Below are 11190 nucleotides of genomic sequence, written 5' to 3' on the forward strand. Positions count from 1 at the left end.
CCTGGTGTGTACACAGCATGGCTCGGTGGTGGGAGGAGGCTAGGCTGGGGAGGGGACAGGGAGGTCGAGATGACAGTCCTCAGGGTGAGTAGAAGGGCTGGTGCCTTGGGAATCCATCCCCATGTCAGAGGGGAACAGACCTATGGGACAGGCGGGTGACCATGATGTCGAAAGTCCTCAAACACTGCACACACTCCCAGGTCGCACACACTCACAGGTTGCACACACAGGTCACACACATTCACAGGTTGCACACTCTCACAGGTCGCACATGCTCCCAGGTCGCACACACTCACAGATTGTACACACTCCCAGGTTGCACACACAGGTCACACACATTCACAGGTTGCACACTCTCACAGGTCGCACATGATCCCAGGTCGCACACACTCACAGATTGTACACACTCCCAGGTTGCACACACAGGTCACACACACTCACAGGTCGCACACTCTCACAGGTCGCACATGCTCCCAGGTCGCACACACTCACAGATTGTACACACTCCCAGGTTGCACACACAGGTCGCACACACTCCCAGGTTGCACACACTCCCAGGTCACACTCCCAGATCACACACACTCCCCGGTCGCACACACTCGCAGGGACACCAGGCTCTGGTTTCAGCCTCATGAAGACCTGGGAACAGGACAGCACAGAACTCACCTCTCACCACTTCAGAGGCGGGGAGATTAAAGCCCAAATAATAAGTCACGGAATAATAACGATGATGATGATGATGATGCCACCTGCGGCAGCCTATTATGTGTCAGGAAACAGGCCAGGCGCCTTCCGCAGGTCCTTAGTAATTACTCCCACTCTGCGACGGCCGTATCATTACTCCTCATTTGTAGCTGAGCTACACGAAGTAATTCCCTCGGTCTGAAAGCCAGCTGGTATGAGACAGGAGCTGCTGCGCGGCCTGTGGTCTGTATGGCATTTTATCCCATGATGTCACTGCCTGTGCACCGCCTGTGCTGTGACATGGTGACATGCCTTACTCGTGACCGTGCACCCGTGCCGACCCACAGCCGGCTTCTGCGCCGTCGGCAACACGGGTGCAGGTTTCTGCCTGAGTGCGTCATCCCCGTGGCATCCGCACGTGGGCAGGTACCCGGTCGCATACAATGAGGGCGACCATGGGATTCACCATCTAAACCGAGTGCTTGTGGGAGTGGGAAGCAAACCATGACGGCAACTGGGACAACAGGCATGAGCCGGGACGGTCGCAGGCACCCAGGACATGTGGGCACCCTGATGTGGGCACCCACAGCCCCGAGGGCCAATTACGCTTGTCGGGAGAGAACTGTCCCAGCAATCCCGGGCTTTCCAATCCACACACACATTCCTCTGCAGCCGTTCCCGCCCCTTAGCTCACCAAAGGTCTTCTCCATCTGCTGGGCCTGTAGGCTTTGCATGTAAAACAGGCCGATGCCACAGGTTATGACGCATCGTGCTACGATGGGAGAAGCAAGGGTGTGACCAGCTTCACTTATTTTTTTAATATAATTTTTATTGATTTCAGAGAGGAAGGGAGAGGGAGAGAGAGATAGAAACATCAATAACAAGAGAGAATCATCCATTGGCTGCCTCTTGCACGTCCCACAATGGGGATTGAGCCTGCAACCTGGGCATGTGCCCTGACCGGGAATCAAACTGGGACCTCCTGGTTCATAGGTCAATGCTCAACCACTGAGTCACACCAGCTGGGCAATAATATATTTCAAAAGGACTGTGGGCCCCCAGAACCCAAAATGCACAGCTGTTCTGATAACCAGCCACTCCCCCGACGTGTGGGCTCCGTGGCTCTCCTCCCTAAGGCAGCTGGAGACTGTAGGCCACCGACAGGACACAGACCCTGTTGCCTCAAGGGGCAGCGTGTTGCTGGGACAGGCCTGGCTTTTCTCCACCACCAGTAGGCACTGACCCTGCCGGAGGGTGCGGAGTGGGGCCCTCTGGATGGGCATCTCCCCTTTCACCCCCCTGGCCCAGGGAGGACGGAGGCGGCACTTAGAGCCGGCTTTCATCCTGCTGTTCCCTCAGAATCTGCCTTCTTAGGAATCTGCTCCAGGAGAGAAAGAATCTGCCTTCTTAGGAATCTGCCCCAGGAGAAGAAGAATCTGCCTTCTTAGGAATCTGCCCCAGGAGAAGAAGAATCTGCTTTCTTTTGAAACCAGGGACCCGTCTTGACTCACACTCTCCCATCAGTTCAGGTAAAGTAAATGCCAACAAAAAAGCGTAGGCCTCCGTCCGTCCATTGTCGGAAGAGACCCTGGCATTTACTGAATCACAGAGCATGACAGGACGTCTAGCCCACAGGTTCCTGACAGCTCTGCCGAGGCTTAGGGCCTGAGGGTCCGGGGGCGCCTGGGGGGCGCGGTGGTTCCGGGCCCTTCTCCTGCAGCCACACAGGCAGATAAGCCAGGCTCCTTATCTGTTCTGTGTAGGAGCTTCTACAAGTGGTCATACTTGGTAAGTAGGTAAGACCCTTTTTCCAAATTAGGTCACGTCCGCAGGCCGTGGTGGTTAGGGCTTGGACTCGCCTTTGGGGGTGGGGCGCCATGCAACCCACTACCTCTATTAGTATCATGACAACGACTATTATCATTTCTAATATTACTCAGGAGACACCTCCATCCTAGAGAAGGGAAGGGACTTGTTTAATGCCACTCAGCACACAGGTGGAGAAGCCAGGACTGGGGCGCAGGTCTCCCCACCGTGCCAGCGTGCTAGGAACCCACTCAGGGTCTTCCCTGTCAGCGTGCTGGGAACCCACTAGGGTCTTCCCTGTCAGCGTGCTGGGAACCCACTAGGGTCTTCCCTGTCAGCGCACTGGGAACCCACTCAGGGTCTTCCCTGTCAGCGCGCTGGGAACCCACTCAGGGTCTTCCCTGTCAGCGTGCTGGGAACCCACTAGGGTCTTCCCTGTCAGCGTGCTGAGAACCCACGATGGGAACCCTGTCCTGGGAGCGGCCTAGAGACCTGACGGGGGCCAACCAGAGCGGCCTGGGCTCGGCAATCCGAGACTGTCAGGGGTCAAGGAGCGGGTGACGGTGGTGGCACCGAAGAATGCCACTCTTCCTCACTGGGCACTGCCTCTGCCCAGGCACTGTGCCGCCCGTCACATCACGTGACTGTCACCCTCGGCCCTCACCTGGGTCCAGCTGAAAATGAGGGCCCGCCCACTAGCCACATCTTACAGATAAGCAGCTGGAGGGTGACTCAGCGAGGCCGGGGACCAGCCCACGGTTAACAGCACACGTTTATAAGAGTTGGTCGTGAAGCACGCAACTGAACCCAAGTTCAATCTCACGGCGCTCACTCCAACCCCTGCGCTCCACAGCCATGGAGGGTCCGTCCACCACGCCAGATGGGACGTCTGACCCGGGGCGGGAGGGCAGTGGCCTGTGGCAGGACCAGAGCCTGGGTCTCTGCTCCGAAGCTCACACTGGCTCCATTTCTCAGAGCTGTGGTTTAACGTCGGTTCTGACCTCTGTGCCACCTACACAGCCAAGAAGGTGAGCGCTCCCATGTGCGAGGCCAGGGACACGGGTCAAACTGGCTGAGGGATTCGGGAAACCCCAGCCATTCCATCTGAACAGATGGGCCAGGCCAGGGGCTTCTGTCTCCAACAGGATTTCGACGTTGGTATCATCATGTCCTCCTCTGGGCTGGGGAGCAGGGACACGTGAGAAATCAAATGAGATGAGTATCTTCCTCCCTCTGACAACCCCAAACATCAGCACGATGACATCGCAGTCAGCCTGGGGCCTTTCATGCTGGCTCCCCTCCTCCCAGGGCGGCAACTTCAGGGGTGTCGCTGTAACGACTTGACAGGCTGGAGTCTGAGGCGTCAGCAGCCTCGTCTCCTCCAGGCAGGCGGCAGTCAGACAGAGAGGAAGACGTACAAATTGCCAGTTATAAAAGCAGCTGTGGGGCTGGAAGGACAGCTCAGGGAACAGGCAATAATGTCGCAATAACTACGGAAGGTGTCGGACGGGTATAAGACTCATCAGGGGGATCGCTTTGTAATGCATATGAATGTCTAATCGCTATGTTGCACACCTGAAGCGAATATCATATTGTATGTTAACTGTAATTGAAAAATAAATTTTAAAAAATGTTAAAGACAGAAGTGAACACAGTTCAGGCCGCAGAGGCCCTGCCAGACCACAAGCCAGGACGATGGCTTGAGGGAGAGGGAAGGCTCCACAGGGAGGCGAGGAGACCCAGGTCTGCCCCCAGCGTGGCCTTGGCTGGGAAGTGTGACCTGAAGTCCCTCATTTCTCCTCTCTGATCGTCAGATGCAAAGTCTGCCCAATGCTGACCTTACGATGAAGTACATGGCCCAGCAGGCCGCGGTGGGCTCATTTGAAGACCCAGTGAGCTTTCTCCGCTAAAGTACCGTAGCTCTTGAGGGTCATGTTTCATCTCTGCTGATGGATGGAAAGTTTCCTGAGAGGAGGGGAATGTCTTACTTATCCAGAGCCCCGCACACATGACGTGTGGAGGGTGGGATCTGTAAAATTCGGCTTCCTGGAAGGCAGTGAGCAGATCAGTGTGCTGGGGAGGGCGGAGGAGGTGCAGGGATACGGCCGAGAAAGAGGCTGGTGAGAGGCTGTGCCCTAGGCTGACTGGGATGTCCACAGGTAGCTAGTGTATCAAGCGCTCGTGTCAGTATTAGTGGGAGGATGGGCTGTGGAAAGAGCCTGGGGCCTAAGACCAATGCTTCTTTGAGCCCTGGCTGCCCGTCTCTATAATGGGAACAATAGCTCCATGTCAGGGTCCTTAGGTACCCCAATGTTAAAAGTGGCCAGTTCAGTACTTGGTACCTATTTGAACTTCAGCAAATACAACGGCCCCTAAAAACATGCCGAGCAGCACAGATAGACAGCGCTGACCTGGACTGTCAGGGTAAATGATGGTTGTGGAAGTTCAAGGCCAGTGCTGCCCAGGAATAGGAAACTAAGAAATGGGGCCTGGCCGGACTGCACTGGGCACCATCTGAGGGCCAGTCTGGCTGCAGCCATTTGTTGCCAAGTTCCCGCAGACGCTGGCGTGCTCTAGGGATCTGCAAACACTGGCAGCACCCATGTACCCAACCAGGCGTGTCTCCCACGGCAACACCACCAAGTGCCACACACCACCTGCGAGCTCCCGCAGCCCCTGGCCCACAGAGCCACCGACAGAGGCCACCTCTGGGTGGCTTACACTGGGTGTTCTTCTAAGAAGACCCACTTGCCCCCTAAGGCTGGGGGATGGCAAAACACTGGGGCTTGAAAAGCAGGCAATCTGGGCTCCTGTTTCAGCTTTGGCCTTAAACATTCTTGTTTTTAATTTTTATTGATTGATTGATTTTGGAGAGGGAGGGAGCGCGCTTTGTTGTTCCACTTATTTCTGCATCCATTGGTTGATTCTTGCATGTGTTCTGACCGGAGATGAAACCCACAACTTTGTATTGGGATGACGCCCTAACCAACCGAGCCACCGGCCAGGGCCTGCTTTGACTTTCTGTCTCTCTAAGACACTGGGCAAGTCACTCCCTGCCAATGAAGTGGACTTGGGAACCTGGGACCCTCAGTGTCTGGAACAGCCTTTCAACAAAGTGTACTGTAAGAGCTTCACCTACGAGAGACACTGCCCTTTGAGAAAGCGATTTGCTACAAAACCCCACTTAAAGGAACCTGTCCTGCAGAACGCCCCCATTCTGATCTAACTGGAACACGCTCATGTCCACGGGTAGCTGGTTCCTAGTTCCCACCCCACCGATTCTTGGCCGTGCAATCTTTTGTGAGTCACTTTTCTCCTCTGAGCCTGTTTTCTCCTGTGAGCCTCAGAGGCAATGGTATCTGCTTTACCTCCCAGAAAGCACCGATCTCATTTTACTCAAAGGCTACGAGGCTGGCCATCCTTCCCTTCCGTGAACGGATCCAGATACACGTTCGCCAGGCAGGCGTGGGAGAAAACGGGAAATTTCCATTACTCTTAGTAAGGGGAGCGGTTCGGGGATGACGCGAGGAGGAATGATTGAGAAGGTACCTGCGACAGCTGGCAGCCGGCTTATCTGTATCTCCTCTGCTGAGGACGGTCCCCTGGCCCAGGCAGCACACCCTGGAGACCGCATTGAGATAATAGCACAGCTGCTCCCGGTCCAGGGTCCCTGCTGCCTGGCAAATCACCAGGCACATGATCAGCATTCAGGCCCATTCAGCCTCAAGACTCAAAGCGATTCTGCCTTCCCCAGCTCAGGGCTGTAGGGGTGCATCACACACCCTCGCCTGGTCCCAAGAAAGGGGGGAGCTCTGGAAAAGAAAATGCTGGGGATAAGCTCCCCACAGAAATCAACTACAGAAAATGTACTTTCCCTGTGAGAACCACCGCTGTCTAACAAAATCCATATTCCCGGGTTTAGCGTTCAAGTCATAGGAATTGAGAACCATCCTTCATATAAGCTCTCAACTTAAGCCCCATATGGCTTACTGCAGCTTCCTGTTTTCTTGCCCTGGTATGCACACAGACTTATAGCTCCACACACCTCCATTCCTTCTATCATCCTTCAAGGCCAGCAGCAGCCTCACCTTCTCCGTGAAGCCTTCTCTGATATGCTGACACCCCACTTCACACTGACCTCTCCTTCTCCGAACTCTCACGGCACTTTCTATCTGCGCTGCTCAGCATTCAGCAGCCGTGGGGCACCTCATCACTTTTGGACTGGACTGTTGTACCAGCCTCCTAACTGGTTTCATCCGGCCCGCACTCCGGCCCAGTGCTCTGCAGAAACTACTTCCTAAAGCACAACTCTGATGCATTGAGTCTTTGCAGATGCTCAAAACCCTTCAGGCACTTCCCACCACTTCCGGGATCAAATCCAAACGCCACAGCACGCCCCCACCCCTCCTCTGGGGCTACCCACATCCAATCACACCAAACTACCCCCCCGAGGTTATGTAATGAGGTAGCACCAACAGTGGGAGGAGAAACCAGGTCTCCTGATAACCAGAGAAGGGTTCTTCCCACAGTCCCGGGCTCTCCCAGGTCTGATGCTGGGCCATGGAGAAGATGGCTAGAAGCATATGGTACGGAACCATGGCCAAGGTCAAAACCACAAGACCAGCTAGGTCCTTACGCTTGATGAGTTTTCAATCTGATGACAACCAGCCAATCCACCAAACAAGCAAATGCAAGAGCAGGCATCGGAAGCTCAGACATAAGAGTGCATTTGCTCTTTTCATCGACAGTGAGAAGATTATTATTTGTCCTTTCACAAGGGTGGACACTGAGGCTTATATCTGGACTGAAACTCCAGCCAAGACCCTTCTCCTGCACTCTATCTAGCACAGTATATCCAACAGCCCCCTGGCCCTCACTCTCTTGTACCTCCAAGCACCACACACTCAACATATATGGTGCTGAGCAACAGCCCACGGTTCCTGTCCAGGAGACCTTACTGATGAGCTCCCTAGGGATTCTGCTCTGTCCTCCTGCTCCTGCATCCTCTTAAATAGAAAGATTATAGAACGAAATGTTTATTCAACAAAAAAGGGAGAGAGAACATTTCATTCTAACAGCTCTATCCTTATTCAAACAAATGATCAAAAACCCTTACCAGGCTAAAGCACCCCCATCACATTCCACACTAATAAATGTGTGTGATTATGAGAGAAGGAGGACTGCTGGAAGGACAAGGTCCAGAGGAGGCAAGATGAATATCTGAGCAAAGTCCTCCTGGATCCAGGTGACACCAGCTTACCAGAGCCAATTACACATCCCTCCTCCCCAACTTCAGCTTCCGTGAGGTCTGATAAGTAGAAACCAGCCATGGTGGGAGTATTTACACCATGAAATTGGCAAACATTCCTCATCAGGTGTGTTTTGTTTTTGTTTTTCCCAGGGAATCAGTTCTGTAACATGTATCAGCCCACCACTAAATGGGTCCAGGAGAAGGACACTGGGTTGGGAAGACAGGAAATTTAAATTGTAGCTACAGCTCTGCCTCAGTTGGAGCTGTTTGATGGGCAAGTTTCTTCTCTTTCTGGTCCTCAATTATATTTTTTTAAAAATATATTTTATTGGTTTTTTACAGAGAGGAAGGGAGAGGAATAGAGAGTTAGAAACATTGATGAGAGAGAAACATTGATCAGCTGCCTCCTGCACACCTCCCACTGGGGATGTGCCCGCGACCAAGGCACATACCCTTGACCAGAATCGAACCTGGGACCCTTCAGTCTGCAGACCGACGCTCTATCCACTGAGCCAAACCGGTTAGGGCATGGTCCTCAATTATCTTATTAAAAAGGGAACAAAAATCCTGGCTTTCTTTACACATAACTATATGAACTGAGAGAAGAGAGAAGGGCATTTGGGTCCATGTAAAGTCGTGAGGGCATATTTGCCAATGTCTGCAGACACGTTGGATTGCCACAACTGAATTGTTGGTGCCGCTGGCACCCAGGGATACTGAGACCATCCTACAATGTGTGAGACGGTCCTTACAATGAAGATGGAATTTGCCCGAGATGTCTGTGGTGCTAAGATTGGGAAACCTGATCTAAAGATATTCAACACAGTGGCCGCTTCAAGCTCCCTGAACGTATCAGCGTCCAGGAGAAATCGGAAGGGAACTGGTCAGTTGTCAGGAACCCTAGAGGCCAGTGGCAGACCATTGTGGGGATTCCTACAGGTGACGATGCAAGAGTAAGTCAGCTCTTGTCCTACATGGTGCCGACACACAGTAGGTGCTCAGTCATGGTTTGGGGGAAAAGCAAACGGGTTCAGTGGAAACCATACTGTGCTCTGTCTAGCAGGCCACACTCCATGGGGTGCACATTCCCCCAGGCCCCAGATGACAACAAGTAGAAGAATCTGACAAGTGCAATCTCACCTCCTCTGCGAGGAACATGGGAAAAGCGGTGTGATGTTCCCGCCCCGGAGACTCCGCTTAGGCAAATAATCACCAGCCCGGAGAGCACAGTGGCGGTGGTCAGAGGAGCGATTTTATTTAAGTCACTTTCTAATATGAATTGAAACATCTTGAAAGGTGAGGCTTTCAAACCCTCCTCTGGGGAGGCAGTTGTGAAAAACACACAGCAGGCAGCCCTGCTTCTGACACATTTAGAAACCCCTTTTTTTTTTTTTTTTTTGTAGAAAATCCTTTTATCCCTTGTACCACTTGGGGCTGAAAATACACTTAGCACAAACCACCCTGAGCGGAAACAGCACTGGGTAAGAAACACCCCGGGTACTGTGGCCACCACGGGGAAGGTATCAGAATCGGACTAGGCTGACACAGCTCAGACACAGGGGAAAAGCCGCCACATGGAACACACAGACTAACTAGCCCTGGGGGCCTGGAGTCAGCTGGGCTGTGAGGGAAGCTTAACCACAGCCTCTCCCCAAAGTCCCCTGCTGGGATCCCAACGCCCCATCCTCCATCCTCGCGCTGGGAGTGGCAGATTTCTCAAGGAGTGGAGGACAGGACAGAGGACTTCCCTGGAGTCTCCCTGCAGATCTGAATCTCCCCCTGAACCATCTGACTCACAAAGCCTTTTAATTAAAAGCCCGAGGGCTCAGAGCTCATTCTAGATGTGCAGGACCCTGTGGCTTCCCAGGCACCGGAGCAGAGTAATGAGCTGGTTCGCCCTTCCTGGTCTATGAATGACAGCTCACTCAACTCTAAATCAGAGGCACAGATGCCAGAGCTGGAAGCCATGGAGCAACCCTGTGCCCCACCCCTTCACTCTCTGATGAGGGGCTGGGGCTCAGGAGAGGAGGCGCGATGCCCCCAGGGCTGCTCTGAGTTCCTCACTGACTCCCAGTCAAATGCAAATGCTGCACACACACCCTGAGAACATTCTTGCTCAGGTCTCTAAACACTCAACTCCAAGGTTCATCTGGAGCCCAGGAACTGGCTGGTTACAATCCAGGCAGGACCTGGGCCCGAGGGAGGAAGCAAGACAACTCCAGAGAAACATTTCAAAGCAAAGACTTCATCAGAACTGCTCTGTCCGCAGCTGAGCTTCGCCCCTTCCATCCTTCACCTCTCTCTCACTCTTGTAACCATGACCCTGAAACGGAGGTCTTATCGTGCCCGTAACAGAGAGGAAAGTAAATGCAAAGAAAAGTAAAGAAATGCCCCCAAAGCTAATCAGCTAATGAATTTATTTGGTTCTGATGCTTGTGCCTTAAACAAATTCTTTTTTTAAAAAATTTAAAGTTATACAATCCAAAGCAACAATATGATAACTCCCTCAGTTGTGGCAAAATTATTTTGTTATTTTATTAATAATTTCCTGATTTATTAGATTGCAAGCTTGACTTTTTTCATACTATTAATGGCCAACATTTCTAAATATTCTTTATGTGCCAAATGCTTTTCAAAATAATCTCTCATTATTAGCAAATAGCTTTACATACCCTCTCTCTCATTTTACTGATCCGGACACAAAGGCTCAGAGAGTTCAGGTGGATTTCCTGAGATCACACAGCCTGTCAATGGCTGAACTGGGATTCTCAGGTAGGTCTGTCTGACTCTTGACTCTTGTATTCCTTCAACCCTAATGACCTGCGTGTCCCCCAGTGACGTGCTGACTCAGTGCCAGGTCAGACACCACAGACTTGGGAGACCCACCTCCTTCTTAAATGTGTCCACTGGGCACAGGGCCCAGGGGCTGGGTCCATGGAGGTAATGAATGGGCAGCGACTGCAGCTTCACCGTGGAGTCTGAATGCAGCCACACACCTGAGAGGCAGGCAGGACAGTCACCAAGCTGTACCTGGTGGGTGGGGTCCTTGCTGGGTGAATCCAGGGGGACAGCATGGAGGAGGAAGGGTCCCACCGAGGCCCACCCCACAGCCCATCAGTAGCTGCCTGTGTTTCTTCTACTTCGCAGATGAAGATTGTGAGAACCAAGTGTGGCTCCTCACTCATGTTTGCTGGTGGCTCATGAGCTCGCAGAAAAAGTAACTACGCAAGACAACAATGAAAATACAGATGCTCCTCCACTTACGATGGGGTCACATCCCGATAAACCCACTGTACCTTGAAAACACCGTAAGTCAAAAATAGATTTCATATACCTAATCTCCCAAGCATCATAGCTCAGCCTCGCCTGCCTTCCATGCGTTTGGGACCCTTACACTAGCCCACACAAAGCTCGTTTTACAATAAAATGCTCAATATCTCATGGAATTG

At 52.6% G+C, this 11190-nt stretch overlaps 1 protein-coding gene across 2 annotated transcripts in view; it reads right to left on the minus strand.

The window, feature by feature from the left end:
* FAM49A (family with sequence similarity 49, member A) overlaps positions 1-11190 on the minus strand; it is an 84048-nt gene that overhangs the window by 44050 nt on the left and 28808 nt on the right. The window lies entirely within an intron of this gene.

The sequence above is a fragment of the Myotis brandtii genome, unplaced genomic scaffold (assembly GCF_000412655.1).
Source record: "Myotis brandtii unplaced genomic scaffold, ASM41265v1 scaffold813, whole genome shotgun sequence".
Lineage (NCBI taxonomy): Eukaryota > Metazoa > Chordata > Mammalia > Chiroptera > Vespertilionidae > Myotis > Myotis brandtii.